Genomic DNA, 19949 nt, shown 5'->3' on the forward strand with positions numbered 1-19949 from the left:
GGTCATTCCCTGACCTTTCCGCATCCTCCGTATTTGGTGGTGACAGGCTCGAACCCCGGTCTAATCAAGAAGCGTGTGCTATGCACTGCTGCTCCTTCCCACCTGGCTACGGAAGCGCCCAGCTGATAAGCATGCCGCTGCGGAATATGAGGGCTGTGAAGATTTAGAAGGGTTTTTCCCAAAACATCACAATTTTTCTGCAGCAGAATCGGTACTGGCGATATCACTGCATCCTTTAATATTTTGGAAACAAGCGTGAAGCTTGAACCTATTAAACCAGCCGTTGCTTGCCAATAGCTTGGTGGGGTTCGCAGTACTTATCCTTAATATCTTCATAAATACTTCTTGCTTTTGCTTGAATGGTCATTGGACTCAGGGGCACTTGCTTCTGAATCTGATTTTCCATCTTTGATAATGCACCTGAATACTGTTTTGTTATCACTGTTGATCTTTTATACGAGCACTGTCCCTTAAAATAGTATTACCTGATGAAGCAGCGAGACCTAATTCCATGCAATAGTTGACAAACTTTGTCCTGCTTCGTAATTCTTAATTAATCATCTTCATTTTCAAATCAATTTTGTTTCGTTTCCTAGCACTGCCAGCACTTGCACTTTCCATTGGTCCCTTTTCTTTCACCATTGTAATAAGTAAATAGGAATGAAGAGAAGATTCTGAAAATTTATTTATGTTTTTTATATGATTGAATATTTCAGTGAAGGGGAACTCATTTCACCATAATACCATAACGAAAAAACCCACAGAATTCCAGTTAACGGTATTATCAAAAATGCAACAAGATCGAGTTTACTGCACATTTATAAGATTGCGCTAACAGAGCAGCCCAATAAACCAGAAAGTGCAAATTGTTTTTATTGTTTTATGGTAGTGACCTCCAGAAATGCCCTTTAGAAAAATATCATAAATGCATTCAAAACTGATTCTTATAACAGAACATATGATAACAAAATATATGATAGCAGTATGACTGATGACTTTTGAACATATGATAGCTGTTTGTTTGTTTGTTATTTGGTTTTTAGGAGCATTAGCAACTAAGGCCATATTGCTCCGGGATATGCGGTGGTCATTCCCTGATGTTTCTGCATCCTCCGTATTTGGGCGCAGTGCGTGGCACACGCTCAAGAAGCTTGTGCTACACACTGCTGCTCCTTCCCACCTAGCTACGGAGGCACCTCATATGATAGCAGTATGACTGATGACTTTTGAACATATGACAGCAGTATGACTGATGACTTTTGAACATATGATAGCAGTATGACTGAAGAACTTTTGAACATAAGATAATAGTATGACTGATGACTTTTGAACATATGCTAGCAGTATAACTGATGACTTTTGAGGGCTGTGAAGATTTAGAAGGGGTTTTTCCCAAAACATCACAATTTCTGTGCAGCTGCAGAATCAGCACTTCTGAGGTTATGACGAACATCATGGCAAGATCCAATCTTCCTTACATTGAGGGTACAGCTCTAAAACAGTGTTCCCAGGCTAGCTGCTAGTTAATACACTAGACCGAACCTATTGGTAACTCTTCCAGATCAGCTAGTTTATAATCTTGCTACCTCTACACTGTCAGTTAGTGACTGGAGGGAGTCCGAGTAGGGTGTATGCAAGGGGGGGGGGGGTCATTGTCAAAGCCACGTTATGTCAGAGATCCGATCCGAGTTTATTCTTACCATGTGTACGCCATATCCAAAAATTTCATTACTTCATACAGCATATCTACCCCCCCCCCCAAACACACTTTTTCTTACTACTGAATACACCATGAATTAGCATTAGCAAATGCACATGATGCAAGAAAGCAAGCTTATATAGCATCAGGCCAAAAAAAAAAAAAAAACCCTTATTTCACTCATTCACTCACTCCAAACGTTTGTCAAGTTCTGCCTTGATTCTATTTAAGCTATCAACTTCTACAATAGCAGATGAAAGTGTGTTCCAGCAATCAACCACCCGCTGGCTAAAGGGCAGGATAGATGTGTTCTGCACATCTATCCCACAACCATCTTTCCTCAATTTGAAGTTATGCCCTCTCAGGTGATTATTCTGAGCAAGAGGAAGAATCCAGGGGCTCACATCTGGTGAGTATGGGCTTGGCACACCCAGGGTCCTGAGCTGGATATCATCATTCTTCTCTTTCTTGGTGATTCCCTTCTACTTCTCTCTCTCTCTCTCTCTCTCTCTCTCTCTCTCTCTCTCTCTCTCTCTCTCTCTCTCTCTCTCTCTCTCTCTCTCTCAGGGTAACTTGGGAATTTTTTTTGGCTGGTGCAGCATAAGCCTCTGGCTTCCATGCACCATATAGCTAATAATAATAATAATAATCCCATCGGCACTTTATACACTTCAATCAGATCACCTCGAAGGTGCCTAGTCTCCAGACACTGTAATTTGCAAAACTTAAGCTTTTCTTCGTAAGAGCAACCCTTTGTTCCATTCACTAATCTTGTTTCCCATCTCTGTACTCGTTCCAACAGCTCTGCATCCTTCTTAAAATGAGGCCTCCAGACCTGTATACAGTACTCAAGGTGTCGCCTGACCATTGCCTTATACAAGGGATAACCACCTCCTTATCCAGGTGATTATCCCATTATTATCTCAAGGGGATAATCACCTGCTAGAAAAATTCCTGTATATCATTGACGACAAGACAACATGAGTTACTCTTGCAGACCGTCTGCACTGCTCAGAAAACTTCATATCTGCCTGCACAATTACCCTCAGGTCCTTTTCATTCTGTACGACTGTCAGTGTGGTACCACAGAGTTACTTTGGGATTACTGCTTCTAATGTGTAGTACTTTACATTTGTCAATGTTAAACTTCATTTGCCACCTCTCAGCCCATCTGTTCAAATTTTCTAGATCCTGTTGCAGCAGTGTACTGTCATTAACATCCCTGCCAATCTTCGTATTGTCTGCAAACTCGGACATTAAGCCTGATATACCATCATCAATATCATTTATAAATACAGAAAACAACAATAAACCTAACACTGAACCCTGAGGAACTCCACTAATACCATTAATTCACGAAGAGCAGTGTCCGTTGATTACCACTCTCTGTCTTCTCAAACTCAACCGTCCCTTTATCCATAGCAGCAATTTGCCTCCAATGCCACACTGCTCCAATTTGTGCAGAAGTCTTCCATGTGCAACAGTATCAAAGGCTTTTCTAAGATTCAAATATATGATATCAAAGTCATTCTTTGCATCCAGTTCCTTTGTGACTACATCATAGTATCCAATCAAATTAGTCAGACAAGACTTCCCCATAACAAATTAATGCTGTGTCTGAGCTATAATTGAAGTCTTGTCTACATGATTCTGCAATGCTTTAACCAGTGCCTCTATTAATTTCCCTGGAACAGAAGTTAAACTAACAGGTCTGTAATTACCTGTGTCTCCCTTTGATCCTCCTTTGTGGATTGGGGTCACATTTGCACATCTCCAATCCATGGGTACCTCCCCTGAGTCCAAGGAAGCTCTCATAATTAAGGCTAAGGGTTTGCTTACTTCCTTTGCTGCCTCCTTTAATATAACTGGATAGACTCCATCCACCCCAGGTGCCTTTTTTGTGTTTATCTTCAACAATTTCTGCTCCACTTTACTCTCAGTTATTACAAGATTATCTAGCTTACTGCCAAAGTTGAATACACCTCTGACATTCCCCTCCCTGAATAACTCCTCGTGTGTGTGAATATCGATGCAAAACATTCATTCAAAATTGTCAAACTAACAGAGTAAGCTTATCTGCAAAAAGATCTAAATCTCCCAAACACTTCCTAGTTCATTTCACAAATATACAAGGTCTCAATTCTAATCTCAATGACGTCCATTTTCATTTGCAGTCTGCCAAACCCCATGTACTTTTTCTGACAGAATCTCAGTTATCGGTTGATTCAACTACTGCTCATCTCAGTTGCCCAAATTATTCGCTGTATGATTCCTTTCCCCTCAAAGGTGGTACTTGTGCATGTCAGTTCCTATATTCCTTGTCAGAGAATTGGTAATTTGGAATCTCCTCTCTTCAATCTTCTCTGGCTTAAAATCTCTCTACCTCATTGTGTCAAATTCATCTGCTTTCTCTACCATTCTTCCAACTCCACTAATCACTTGGGGCTCTCTGATTTCCTCTCTTTGCAACTTGACTTTCACCAGTCCAACTTTCCTACCAGTGAGGTAATTTTCCTTGGTGATTTTAATGTTCACAACTCCAGATGGCTTCCGTTGTCTAGTCACACCGACCAGCTAGTCGAGATGCTGAGGCTTTTGCAATTAATAATGACCTTACACAGATTGTACATTTACCTACAAAAATACCGGACAATCCTAACCATACACCCAACATGCTTGATCTTTTCCGCACAAACAACCCTTCTAAGTACACGGTCGAAGTGAGTGGTCCTTTAGGTACCTCAGACCACAACTTAGTGATTGTCTCTTCTCCAATGGAGTCTTTGTCTCAGGCTATTTTCAACCTCGTATTGTTTGGCATTAAAAGAATGCAAAATGGGATGACCTGCGAGATTTCTTTTCCTTGGTCGGACTACTCTTTCGAAACTTCTGTGTCAAAGCTTGCTCTGATCTTGTCAGTGAAATTATTCTTGTAGAAATGGAATCCTTTATTCCACACTCCACTTTAAAATCTCATCCTTTATCTAAACCTTGGTTTTCCAATAAATGTGCTAGGACTGTTCAAGAGAAGAATGTTGCATATCGTAATTGGCTTGTTTCCAATTCTTCAGTTTCATTTTCTGCCTACACCAAAGCTCGCAACAATTGTAAAGCAGTCAATCAGTCCAAACTAGATTTTGAACAGGCTAAGAGTAGAAAACTTGCTCCTTGCCCTAATGGTACCCGAGCATTCTGGTCTCTTGCCAAAGCTATTGGCTGCAACTTTTGCCAATCTCTGCTCCCACCTCTGTCAAAACCAGATGGTTCTGTTGTCACTTCAGCCAAAGATAAAGCTGACCTGATAGCATCCCATTTTTCTTCCAACTCATGGATTAAAGATGTTGGTAAAACACCTCCCACCATTCCCAAAACTCTCCATTCAATGCCTCCTGTGGTCTTCCGTTAAAAGGATGTCAGAAGGATTTTGACGAATCTCAATGCTAAGAAAGGTCCAGGTCCTGATGGCATTTCTCCACTTGTTCTCAAAACCTGTACTCCTGAACTTACTCCTGTTCTTTGCCACCTTTTTTTATTTTCTTATTCCAAAGGTGTTTATTTCTTTCTGTTAGGAAATTTGCTCATATCCAGCCAGTTCTTCAAAAAGGTGAGAAGTCCCTCCCATCCAATTATCATCCCATTGCAATTACTTCTACTCCTTCAAAAGTAATAGAGAAATCAATTAACCGCCAACTCTTTAACTGCCTAGAAAACTTACATCTGATCAATGATCGCCAGTATAGATTCAGTCAGTGTCGATCCGCTGGTGATATTCTGGCTTATGTTACCCATTTATGGACAAATTCAATGGAAAAGTTTGGTGAAACACAAGCAAGGCTTTCGATTGTGTTTGGCATAAAGGTCTTCTAAACAAGCTTCCATCTTATGGTTTGCCAACTATTTTTTGTAATTGGTTATCCAGTTTTCTCTCTGATCGCTCACTGAGGGTGATGGTAGATGGCTCTGTCTTCTAACTTCTCCAGTAATGCTAGTGTCCCCCAAGGTTCAGTTCTTTCCCCCACGCTTTTCCTCTTATATGTTAATGACCTTCTTCCATTGACTGGAAATCCTATCCATAGTTTTGCCGATGCTAGCACAATCCATTCTACATTCCATTTTGAAAAACCTTGCCCTGCTCAATCAGCTTGAACTTCTCGAATATCGGCTACCAATTCCTTAAATGCCGATCTCCAGGTAATTTTCCAGTGGGGCAAAGACCACTTAGTTGATTTCAATCCTTCTAACACTCAGTCTTGCCTTATATCTCGCAAAAAGGATTCTTCTGCTCCCATGCTTTGGTGACACTTCGATTTCTAGGCTAAATGATATATCTCTTTTGGGGATTACCCTGACTTCTAATCTCTCTTGGCAGAAGCACATTACAAATATTGCTTCCTCTGCATCAAAAAAACTTGGTTTTCTCTTTCGCTCTTGCCTTTACTTTTCTTCCAAACAGCTGTTCACTCTGTACAAATCGGAAATCTGCCCTACCATGGAATATTGTTCCCACATCTGGGGTGGTGCCCCAAAACCTCTCTCAGGCTTCTAGATTCCATTCAGAAGAGGGTAGTTAGGTTAATAAATGACTCCTCTCTAACAGAGTCTCTCCACTCTGTCTCATAGACATACTGTTTCTGCTGCATGTCTTTTCTACAGATACTTCCATGGGCACTGTTCTTCTGAATTGGCTTTATAATTCCCACTCTCTCTTTCAAAACAGTCCGAGCACGTGCCACCACCAACCAACATCCATTTATTATCCAACTTCAAACTCATAGAACCAACTTTTCATCTTCCTCTTTTATTCATTCAACTGCCGTTTTCTGGAACAACCTTCCTTCATACTTATTTCCTGAAAATTACAGTCTACAGAAGTTCAAGTCTAATATCAACAAATATCTTGTTTCGTCTTCACAACCTCCAACCCAAACATGGTACTAAGTAATATAGGTTCTCTCTCTCGTTTTTGGGGTTTTCATTAAAAAAAAAAAAAAACTTCTTTAAAAAAAAATGACCTTTTAGAGAGATTAGTTATATAGCAAAAATTTCAACTTCTGAAGTCTTGGAACGAAGTACAAAAAAAAAAAAAGAATGTGTTATTGGGTTTACATTGCGATATTTTCACGATACTTCCATTTATTCCTATGGGAGGCAAAATACGTTTCCACGAATTTTTTTAAGTTTGCACCAGCCAGCAAAAACTTACATAGAATCGATTATTACGTAAGCCAGGGAGTTCCTGTATATTAAAACAAACAGGCAACGTAAAATTGCTAAAGCAGTGGCAATAGCATTGCATCAGTTTTAGGGTAAAGTTAATATTATCAATACAGTAATTAAAAAGGATGAAAATGGTTTTCGAAATTAACTGTAGGTTTAATAGTAATTAAACACACACATACAAGTATATACAACAATACCTTGCTTAGCACAGCTTCAAACAGCACTGGTGTTACTATAACATGGTTTTCAATTAAGTTTAAGTCTGTGAAAATGCCTTTGGTATCAGGTTCCATAATAATAGTCAATTTATTGCTTTATGACTATAATGTTCCATCGCCCCGAAAGCTCTTGTTTGTTTATATTTTTGTATCTTAACTTATAATAAATTAGTTCTCGGAGGAAGGAATAAACTTTATGACTAAATTTAAGTCAAAAATTTACACTAATAGCTTATACACATATTCTACATAATTATATGCTGCATTTTCATAGCCTAAGTACGCGTACATATATGCTGCAGTGCCAACTCTATTGTCTCACATGCACATGTGCCAATAGCACTTCTCAGGCAGTCAGCGGCAATGTGCAACAGTGTTCCATCCTGAAGAAGACAAGGTGATAGTTTTTCAAACTTTATTTCACAACTTATTTTTTACCCCTTTATACATATGACCCAATGAGTCAAAAAAGTAAAAATAATGAAAGCAGTGGAGCTACTAAATGCCAATGGCTTACATTAGAAAAAAAACTTGATATTATCAAGTGCCATGAAGGTGGTGCATCGTATGCTAAAATCGTGCAGGAAAATGGAATGAATGAAGCATCAGTGTGAATGATTATTTGAAAGAAGGATCAGGTTAAAGAGCAGGGAATTTGTACATCTTACATGATGAAAGTTATTGTTATTTGGTTTTTAGGAGTATTAGCAACTAAGGCCATATTGCTCCGGGAAAATGCGGTGGTCATTCCCTGACCTTTCCGCATCCTCCATATTTGGTGGTGACGGGCTCGCACCCCAGTCTAATCAAGAAGCGTGTGCTACGCACTGCTGCTCCTTCCCACCTGGCTATGGAGGCGCCTACATGATGAAAGTGATAACTAAGCAAAGAAGTTCGCTATTGATTAATACGGAATGTATTTTATTAATATGGAGAGAAGATTGTAATAAAAAGAGAATTCCTTTCAGTCAAAACATCATTCAAGCGAAAGCCATGAGTTTTTATAACATATTCAAGGAAAAAGAAGAAAATGAAGAGGAGAATAAAGAAATATTTACAGCCAGTTGTGGTTGGTTTTTCCGATTTAAAAACTGTGTTGGGCTTCACAATGTTCGTGTCTCAGGTAAGTGCAAACAAAGTCGCTGCTGCAAGATTTCGCTGCTGCAAACAAAGTCGCTGCTGCAGTGAATTGAAAGAATCATTGAAGGTGGCTACAAGGACAAACAAATTTTCAACATTGATGAAACTGAACTGTTCTGAAATAATATGCCCTCAAGAACTTTTTTAGCTTAAAATGAAAAGGTCCAACCTGGATATAAAGCATAAAAAATCATTTAACACTTTTATTGGGTGAAAACTCATCTGGGGATTTTATATTGAAGCCTCTACTCATGTTCAGAGCAGAAAACCCAAAAGCTCTAAAGGGTTGCGTAAAAAGCACATTGTCCGTAATTTGGCAATCCAATAAGAAAGCATGGATTACAAGAGAATTGTTTACATAATGGTTCATAAATTATTTTTGTCCGACGGTTGAACGTTACTGGAAAGATGAAGAGATGGAGTTCAAAATTTTGATGCTTTTAGACAATGCACCAGGCCATCCACCTGAAATTTCTGATCTCAATGAAAATATAAAAATATGCTTTCTTCACCTAACACAATGTCTTTCTTACATCCCATAGATCAAAGCATAATTGCCACATTCAAGGCAGATTATCTGCAGCGAACTATTTCTCAAACAATTGAAGCTTCAACAGGAGTGGGATCATCATCTTTAGAAACATTTTGGAAAAATTATAACATCAGGAATGCAATTGAAAATATATCTGCATCTTGGCTAGAAATGACTACCAACAACATGCATTCTGTTTGGCAGCATGTTTTGCCCCATTTGGCTGGTTTTCACTAGTTTTCAACTGCAAATTCAGACAATTGCCAAATACATTGTGAAGATCAGAAAAGACTTGGGGTTCGAAACTTTCAACACTGCCAATGTGATGACTGCATTAACTCGCATGTAAATGACTTAGATGATAAAACTCTCACTGAAATTGATGAGCAAACTGCATATGATAAAGAGGAAAACAAGTGGATAACATTGAAGTTGCAACAAAAGAACTTTGAACAGAAGAATTGGAATAAACTTTGCAGGGGAGGGTTGATATGGCCTGCGAGGCAATTATGAATGGAGATCCGAACATTGAACATAGCATCAAGATATGGCAAATTTTACAAGATGGGATTCGATGCTACAAAGACTTGTATGCTGAGAAAAAGAGAACTTCACCAGACTTCATTATTGAAATCCCTAAATAAACAATAAAGCTTTCTTCTCATCTCTCATTATGTTACCTTTTCATTAATAAAATTTTTCCACTATCTTTTATTTCAAATCCTTTTATTGGTATCAAGTGCAAATTGTTTATAGATCTATTATAATTTTTTTAGAGACTGTTTCTCTGGTACACATTCAATTAAAATCCATTATAATTATATCTCAATCAGCACAGTTTCACATAACATGGAAAAGTTTCGGTACCAATTATCAGTGCTATGTGGGGTATTGCTGTATATAAACTAAAATAAAATATATGCCAGTAGCATGGCAAACCAGTAGAGTGAAAATGCACTTAACCAATAAAATAATAAAAAATAAAAGTAATATGGGGGGGAAGAAAATAAAGAAGAAAAGGGTACTGTTGAACAACATTCCTAATACAATTTAGAAAATACAAGCCAATTCAAAAGAAATTTTGTGACGCCCCAGATGGCACCCATTTCCGAATTATGTAAAATCTCACTAAGGTGGAAACGTGGACTACCAAAAATACGTGACCAAATGAACTGAAAATAATAATTAATAAAATAAAACAGTCTGGCCATTATATACATATATATATATATATATATATATATATATATATATATATATATATATATATATACATATAATTTTTTAAAATAAAGTAGGAGGGAAGAAGAATGGATAAACAGCGACAGTATATAAAACAGATAAAAAGGAATAGTAATGTGGAAGGAATATGTATCTAAAATTTTTTTTGAATATATATAAAATAAAAGACAAATATAGTGAAGATTGCAAGACAATCTTGACTATATCAATAAATCCGCCATTGGGAAAAACAACACCAGATCTCCCCCGACAATGCTGTCATCCTTGACCGGGAACATAGATTCTCTGACAGCAAGTGGCTGGAAAGTCTGTGGATTGGATTCTCTGGCAACAATAGCATGAACAGAGACAGGGGAGTTAGGCTTCACCCCCTTTTTGAGGCGGTGGTTTTTGCCAGATATAAACGTTTTAGTTTTCCACGTCCCCAGACCACTTCCGGTTCTGGTACATGTGAAAGGAATACCGAGTATGCACCTGGTCATCCACGTGTGCCGTGAACCTGGTATTTAAGGATGTGTCACTTAAGTTTCATTACTGCTGAGGAAGGAGGCAGACACCTCCGAAAGCTTCAATAGTGTTTTTATTGCTTTTAAATTTATATTTTAATGCATTTTAACTTATTTACTTATTTTATTTTTTTGTTGTAAACTAGTTTTTTGTAAATATTATTTTAGTCTTTTGTATCATTTTATTTTATTTTACTATTAAATCAGTTTTAAACGGTTGGCGTATCTGTTTAAATTTGTGGTATGAAAAATTCTGTTCATAGTTCAGCACTTTGAAAGACAAATGGGATTTAGGAAAGCAGATGAGTCACTCTGACTGCGCACTTATTGACTGCACCGAGAAAGATGGAACATACATTACATTATCTTGCGTGTTGTTCAGTATCATTGTTGACTGAGTTAGACAGATACTATTGCTTATATCACTTTGTTTGCATACTTCTTTATGTATATAAGTACATAAGTTAATATATTTTATATATATTAACTTATCTAGCAAGGCTTTTGTCGATTTATGGGATGATTGTTTTCTACAGCAGCATGTTCAAGAGGCAACTAGAGGGAGAATACTCTTGATCTGATTAACAGTAGTGATTCTTTATGCATTAAGAATTTGCAGATAAAGGAACCAATAGGTGGCAGCGATCAGTGTGCTGATATGGGATTTACTTAAATATGTAACTATCATCAGGGGTAAAGGGAAAGGGTCTTGCTTTCATAAAAGTGACTATGGTGGTCTCAGTTTTTAAATTGTATACTGTGGGACCAACTGATGATGTTAACAACAGCAAATTCTAAATGGGAAGCATTTAAGGGAGTAATTTTGTAAGCTACTAGGCTTTTCATACTAACTAAGAAATAGTGTTCAAGATGTAGGCCTAAATGGATGGCAGATGAACTAATGAGACTCGTGGCAGAGAAGAAAAATGCATGGGATGCATATAAATTATCAGGTGAAACATAAGACTATGGTAGATATAAGCTAGTTGTAATCAAGTCACAGAGGAGGTTAGGCAAGCAGAGGCAGATTATGAGAAACCTTTGGCAGAGGATGCAAAGGGTTCTTTATTTACGTAAACTCCAAAAAGACAGATTGGTCAACTTGAAATCGACGGTTTGATTGTTAATGAACCTGCTGAGGTATCTGACGAACTGAATGAGTATTCTGCATTTACATTCACATGAGGAGATATGCAGGGAGGGGAATGCCAGAAGTTTATCAGTCTAGCAGGGAGCTGAATGATTTTGTAATAACTGAGAGTAAAGTGGAGGAGAAATTGTTGAAAGCACCTGGGGTGGATGTGATCTATCCAGTTATATTAAAAGAGGCAGCAAAGGAAGTAAGCAAATCCTTAGCCATAATTATGAAAACTTCCTCGGACTTAGGGAAGTTCCCCATGAACTGGAGATGTGCAAATGTCCCCACAATTCACAAAGAGGGATCAAAGGGTGACACGAGTAATTACAAACCCTATTAGTTTAACTTCTTTTCCGGGGAAAATAATGGAGTCACTGGTTAAAGAAGCAATGCAGGATCATCTAGAGAAGACACTGCAGTTATAGTTCAGACAGAGCATGGTTAAGGGGAAGCCTTGTCTGACAAATTTGATTGGATATTCTGATGTGGTCACAAAGGAACTGGATGCAAAAAATAATTTTGATATCATATACAGTCGGTTCTGCTATAACACGGTACGTGTTCCTTAAAATCTCCATCTTATGGTATTTTGCACATTAAAAACAGGGCTTGTGGGAAAAAGATGGAAAAAAAGGGCAGGGAACTAAAAAGGAAAAAAAAAAAAAAAATGTTCAGTCTGTTAAGAAAAACACAAAAAAAAGTTTGAAACCCAATAAAATTTCGAACACTGGTTTAAACATCTTAAATTTATAATAAATAAATAAATATTACAGTAAATATAGCACTTTACCTTGACAAGATATGAAGTTTGCTTGATTGATATTTCTGTTCATGGCATTTTTTTTTTTGGATTGTAAAATTTAAAACAGTAAAAAATATAAGAAGTCAATAACGACGAACACATGTCACACAAATTGCAAACGTGAGACAAGTTTACGAAGCTTAAAAAATAGGAATGAAGAAAAGATACTGAAAATTTATTTATGATTTTTATATGACTGAAGATTTCATGGAAGGAAGGGGATGAATCAGATTGGTCCACTTGATATTGATGGGTCAACTGTTGATGATCCTGCTCAGGTAGCTAACAAACTAAATGAATATTTTGCATCGACATTCACACATGAGAAGTTATTCAGCAAGGGGAATGCCAGAGGTGTATTCAACTCTAGCAGTAAGCTACAGAATCTTGAAATAACTGGGAGTAAAGTGGAGGAGAAACTGTTGAAGATAAACACAAGAAAGGCACCCGGGGTGGATGGGATCTATCCAGTTATATTAAAGGAGGCAGCAAAGGAAGTAAGCAAACCCTTAGCCATAATTATGAGAGCTTCCTTGGACTCAGGGGAGGTACCCATAGACTGGAAATGTGCAAATGTGACCCCAATATACAAAGGAGGATGAAAGGCTGACACAAGTAATTATAGACCTGTGAGCTTAACTTCTGTTCCAGGAAAATTAATGGAGGCACTGGTTAAAGAAGCACTGCAGGATCATTTAGACAAGACTTCAGTTATAGCTCGGACACAGCATGGTTTTGTTAAGGGGAAGCCTTGCCTGACCAATTTGATTGGATACTATGATGCAGTCACAAAAGAACTGGATGCAGGGAATAACTTTGATATTATATACTTGGATCTTAGAAAGGCTTTTGATACTGTTGCACACGGAAGACTGCTACACAAATTGGAGCAGTGTGACATTGGAGGCAAATTGCTGCTATGGATAAAGGGGTGTGGTTGAGGGGGAGAAGACAGAGAGTGGTAATCAATGGACACTGCTCATCGTGGACTAATGTTATTCAGGCTTATACAGGCTTTCAGAAAATGGCTTGCAAGAAGCATTTGATGTGTGGGTACGACGGTGGCAAAAGTTCAAGAGAGTGTATTTTGAGAAGGAGAAATGTACAGAAGATACAGATGATGAAAATTAAGATAAAATCTTGCACCAGTCCGGGAACTAAATGATCACCCCTTGTGCGTGTGTGTTAAGCACCTATTGTCTTCACCACGTTCATTCATCTGCATGTAACAGAGCAACTCACAGTGGATGGATCTTCATAAAATTTTTATATCAAATTGGTATAAAAACGAAATTCATAGATTAAATGTAGTTTTAATGCAGTATTGTTTGTTTTAGATGATCCATGCACATTTTGTGTGTATTGTTATATACGACTTGTGAACATGATGTCGCTTGTGAAGGTACATATACACTGTATATAGAGAAAAGAGACAAAAAAAAAAAAAAAAAAAAAAAAAAAAAGCATACAGGAAGAGAGTATTAAATATTATACAGTTATAATTAAACTAAATGGCTAAGTTTATAGAGAATGTAAACCTATGGAGCTTCAATCTATATAAAGTAGACTTTCAGAGTAATGGCACCTTCAGGGATTCAAGGTGCCATTGTTTTGATTTTTCCTTTATCTATAAAGTTTTATTTTTAATATATTTAATGCAGAAATAATGAGATTAAATAAGAAATACAGAGATTAAGAATGTAATTATATTAACTGCATATAAAAAACAAACATTTTGATGATCCAATGTTATATTCTGCCATTAATACACTCCTGCTTATGCCCCATTCTATTTTCTTTATTACATCAAGTTTAGTCTGCACGGGTAGCACTGTGGTATCATCACTATCCTCCCCACACCAGATGGAAAAGATGGCCCAGGTTCAAATCCCGTCGATGACACAAGAAACTTTTATGGGCTTTTTTTCATTCCATGGCCAAGTTAGTCAGTCTCAGGATTAAATAGCAAAGTTTTTTATCCCAGAAACTGAGGTTTTGGTCTAACGAAACAGGCAAATCGATCAGAGAGCACACGCAATTTACAGACACAATACACATGGATATATGTAATGACTTACCAGGTGACCCTAATGTAATAGTCTGGATTATATCAAGTTGTCACTAAGCTTTAATTTTGTTCTTTTCTTCCCTGTATGAAGTTTATTAACTTGAGGAGCCATAGTGAAGGATTTTTAATTTAAAATAAATGTAAAACAGCGGCATAATCCGTGACATCAGTACAGAATTCATTTTCAAAATGGCAAACGTAAACAAAAACAGCAAACATCACTTGCCATTTTCTTTTTTTGGCACTGCAAGACATCTACACCGTATGTAAACATCTGATCTCAACGTGCCGTTAGCTCGAATGTTCCGTTATTTGGGGTGCCGTTATTTTAACAATCTACTGTACAGCAAACCCTCACTAATCCGGATCAAAATATGAAAAATTCTTTCACAGTTGAGTACTGTAGTTTGAAAGATACATGGAATTTAGGAAGGCAGATAAGTCACTCTGACTACGCAGAGAGAGATAGAACATACATTACATTGTCTTGCATGCTGTTCAGTATTTTTGTTGACTCTGAGTCGGATGGATGTTATTGCTTATATCGCTTCATTTGCATACTTCTTTATACGTATATATTGTCGGTAAAAAGCGATTTTTTTTTTTTTTTTGCGTTTTCTTAAGTCCCTGATAGTATTATTATTTGATTGATTTACCTTTTCTATTATTTTCTATTATCCTTAATATATATATATATATATATAAGGTCATCATCCATGATCTATATGCAACACCTCTATTAGTACACTAACGTTAAATCAAATTTAGTATAATTTGATTCAAAATTTTAAAATTTAAAATTAAATTTGTAAATTACCACGTGTCTTTTCGTACATGTACCTATGCATACAGAGCATGTTAGAAACAGAAGTAAGAGCACTGCTGTCTTTTTCATTATTTTGGTGGATGACCTTTACAAAAATTATGAAAGACACTGCAATGTTATTTCCACCTTGATCGTTCGTTCAAAATCTTTCAAGTTTTTTCAAAATCTTAAAATTTTTAAAAATTTATTTGGTATTGTTTCAATCGGTGCAAATCTTATTGTTTTATTTTCCTGTTCATTTCACCCTCCTTTATTTCACAACATATATCGCTCCCAGGGTATACTGTATATTCATCAGTTTTAATTTTTACATAAAGCTCGTTAACAGGTTCTACCTACAATATTTTATATATACATGTACACATTATGGCTGTAGGGCATGTTTTGCTATAACAGTGTCCCTGATCCATAAGTTATATTATTGTAATTCAGACTTATCTAATTTTAAACTTAATTTTCCTCCCATATCATATAGCTTCTCTATATCATTATTCTTGACTGTATATATATATATATATATACAGTCGATTCCGGTTATTTGGGACACACCGGGACTAGTGCATTTTGGCCCGAATAAGCGGCTGCCCCAATTATCTGAAGTTTCACGTAAATAGTTAAAAATACAACGTATCCCCCTCTTTACAATTAGTTCACCGTACAATCAAATCACCTTACGACGAACTCACCATAGTAAAGTACCATTCACTATACGATGTGTAGTAAGTGCCAGTCATTGTGATCACGTTCGTGAATTGAATTTTAATTCAATTAAACTGCGATTCTAATTAGCGAAAATAGGATATTAAGCACAAATTTATTCTTTATAACCTTACCAATTAAAAAATTAAATGATACGTGAAATTCGGAAGAATATACGAGAAAATCGGAATAATTGATATGCTCTGTAATATGTACATACTAACTAAACTAGTTGACATTCCTGTTCACTGACATTTGTGGGTGGGGGTTAAAATTTAAAACAGTAAAAAGATAAGAAATCAATAACAAAAAACACGGCACACACAAATTGCAAGTAACACAATATGTGCTGCAAGTGAGAACGGAGTAATGAGTTACAAAGCTTTAAAAATAGGAATGAAGAGAAGATTCTGAAAATTATTTTTTTAATATGATTGAAGATTCCATGGAAGTGTAAACACATTTCACCATAAAACCCACAGAATTCCAGCTGTCGGTATTATCACAAATTCAATAAGATCGAGTTTACTATCCGTTTATGATAGATTGCACTAACAGAAAAGCCCAATAAACAGGTGACTGCTAATGATTTTTATTGTTTTATGGTTGTGACCTCCAGAAATCCGACCGAACTACATGGTACAGTCAGAGACAATCGCAGGGTCATCTCCAGTGCTGAGGTCCCCTGCCCCGATTAAACGGCATTCTGTCCCAATTAAGCAAAGTAGACCCCGGCTATTTTCTCGATTGGTTTGTTTTTTAAGATTTGCCCCGATTAACCGGTGGCCCAAATAACCGGAATCCACTGTGTGTATGTATATATATATATATATATATATATATATATATATATACAGTCGATTCCGGTTAATTGGGACACATCAGGACTAGTGCATTTTGGCCCAATTAAGCAGCTGCCCCAATTATCCGAAGTTTCACGTAAATAGTTAAAAATACAATGTACAACTGGTTCACTGTACAATCAAATCACGTTACGATGGAGTCACCATAGTAAAATACCGTTCACTATACGATGTGTAGTAAGCGGCGGTCATTGTGATCACTTTTGTGAATTGAATTTTAATTCAATTAAACAGCGATTCTAATTAGCAAAAATGGGAGGAATATTATCCACAGGCTATAAAAGTAAAGATATATTAAGCACAAATTTGCCCTTTATTACCTTACCAATTAAAATATTAGATGATACCCTAAAATTGGAAGAATATACTGATAATCGGAATAATTAATACATACTGTAATATGTACATACTAACTAGTTGACATTTCTGTTCACTGACATTTGTGGGTGGGGGTTAAAATTTAAAACAGTAACAAGATAAACAATCAATAACAAAGGACACGGCACACACAAATTGCAAGTAACACAATAAGCACAAGTCAGAACGGAGTAACGAGTTACAAAGCTTTAAAAAGGAATGAAGAGAAGATCAGAAAATTAATTTTTTTATATGATTGAAGATTCCATGGAAGTGTAAACACATTTCACCATAATAACCCACAGAATTCCAGCTGTCGATATTATCGCAAATTCAGTAAGATCGAGTTTACTGTCCGTGTAGGATAGATTTCACTAACAGAAAAGCCCAATAGGTGACCGCTAATTGTTTTTATTGTTTTATAGTTGTGACCTCCAGAAATCGGACCGAACCACATGGTTCGGTCGGAGACAATCGTAGGGTGATCACCAGTGCTGCGGTCTCCTGCCCCGATTAAACGGCATGTTGTCCCAATTAAGCGAAGTAAACTCAGGCTATTTTCTCAATTGGGTTCTGTTTTTTAAGATTTGCTCCAAATAAACGGCTGCCCCAATTAGGCCCAAATAACCGGAATCCTTTTCCTTTTTATTCCGGTTAATCAGATCCTGGTAAATCAAGAGTCTGCCGAGTTTTCTGAGTCTTCTATCGATGGATAAATGTATTGTCTTTCTATAGTTTTTAAATATAGGCACTACGGTGATATTTTTTAAAATTTATTTTAATCAGCACTACCTATATCATAAATTTTTTATTTATTTGTGTTCTAAGTGTTTTTGTCTTTTAGGGCTATCTTTTGCTTCGTTAATCCGGATGACTTCACCCCCAATTAATCCGGATTGGCAAGGATTTACTGTAGTTATAGAAACAGAATTTCACATGCATCAAATTCTTTCATTTATAGAAATCCCATTTAGAGAATGGAGTTTCATTTCTATATAGTTCTATATAGTTATTGTCTTATTTCATTAACCGATAAGGAAATAACTATATTTACTTTCATTTCTATTAATCACAGAAAATGAAAAAAATCAATTTAAGAATATGGAAATTAATAATAAGAAACTAATTTAAGAAAAAATCACACATTACTTGTTTTTTTATTTGGTTTTTAGGAGCATTAGCAACTAAGGCCATAATTGCTCCGGAGATATGCAGTGGTCATTCCGTGACCTTTCCGCGTCCTCCATATTTGATGGTCACGGGCTCGAACCCCGGTCTAATCAAGAAGCGTGTGCTATGCACTGCCGCTCCTGCCCACCTGGCTACGGAGGCACCTCACACATTACTGAAATGAAATGCACTTCATACATTAACTAACCTGTTTTTTAATTTATTGATAACTGAGCAGTAGTATCAATAAATTATTGATAGTAATTATTGACAGTAACAGTAAACAATGCAAAATACAGCAGTGTACAATCGAGAACTCTTAAAAATCCAACAATTTTATATACATATAAAAAAAAATGTATACCTCACTAAAATCTGGAAAATTTTAAAATCTGGCACTTCTCAATTCCCAATAGTACCAGATTTTAAATACTTTACTGCAATTCAAACCTTTGTATATGTTTTTTTTGGAACTAAAATAACTTATCATTTATAATGAAACATTTATTGATTATGATTCATATTTTAGAACATTTTTGGTAACACAAAAAACATGCAACAATTGATGATGTTACCAAAAGATTATCAAATTTTAAGAGGCGAGTAAAGTAAAGAGATCATTACTATTCATGTGTAGTGACTGAAATACCAGGATCCCAATCAATTTTCTCAGGTATTTAAATACCAGTATTTGTCAAAAAGTACCAGTATTTCAGTATTTATTTAATTTTCAGATTGCTGGTTGCAGTGAACTAACTTATCTACATGGACCAAGGCACCACCACCACCAAGATTATGAGCACTAAACACTTAGTAGCAGTCTTGATCTGTCAAGTATGAAAAGTAATTAGTTGTGCTATAGGTATGTTATTTGATAATACGATAACATGCAGTGACAAGAAGATGAAGATGAAGTGACAAGAAGATGTAAGACTGAATAAATAAAGCTATAAGTTATTTAGGAATTCAGTTTGAATTATTAAGTTACTTAATCAATTTGAGTAATTTATATTTTAGAAAATAAATAGCCATTGCGGAATCAGTGCATGTATTTAGAGAGCACAGGAAGTCATAAAAATTCTGCATTGTTTTACTACATGGTAGAAAAAAACAGTCAGCTGCGAATTGTTAGAAATGTTCAAAAGAAATACGTTGTGGAGGCAGATTTACAAGTGGACTGCATACTAAAGACAAAACATAATATAGATTTAAGAAAAACAAATGTAATAGCTAATACAGATGCCGATGAAAATGAACCAATAAATCTAAACAAGGCAAACTACCATTTCAATCTTTAATAACAAATTACTTAAGAATTGATAAGAAGGAATCCTTGTCAGAAGTATTAGCTCATACGACAGCTCATGACGGCTTGCCTTTTAGTATCTTTTGAACCTATGTTGATACCAAAAAAGGTTTAATAATAAAGGTAAAGACTATTTAGTGATATTCCCAAATCTGCAAATACT

At 36.3% G+C, this 19949-nt stretch overlaps 1 protein-coding gene across 5 annotated transcripts in view; it reads right to left on the reverse strand.

The window, feature by feature from the left end:
- Positions 1-19949, reverse strand: part of mora (cysteine and histidine rich domain containing protein) — a 560065-nt gene that overhangs the window by 504736 nt on the left and 35380 nt on the right. The window contains exon 1 of one of the 5 annotated variants that reach the window (XM_090370662.1): positions 12486-12507. The exons of the other annotated variants lie outside the window; for them this stretch is intronic. The gene's annotated coding sequence lies outside the window, so the exon portion shown is untranslated. Of the gene's footprint in view, positions 1-12485; positions 12508-19949 lie in introns of those variants that run through there. 5 annotated transcript variants of the gene reach the window in all.

This window comes from Mastigoproctus giganteus, chromosome 3 (genome assembly GCF_048544385.1).
Source record: "Mastigoproctus giganteus isolate SK-2022 chromosome 3, ASM4854438v1, whole genome shotgun sequence".
Classification (NCBI taxonomy): Eukaryota; Metazoa; Arthropoda; class Arachnida; order Uropygi; family Thelyphonidae; genus Mastigoproctus; species Mastigoproctus giganteus.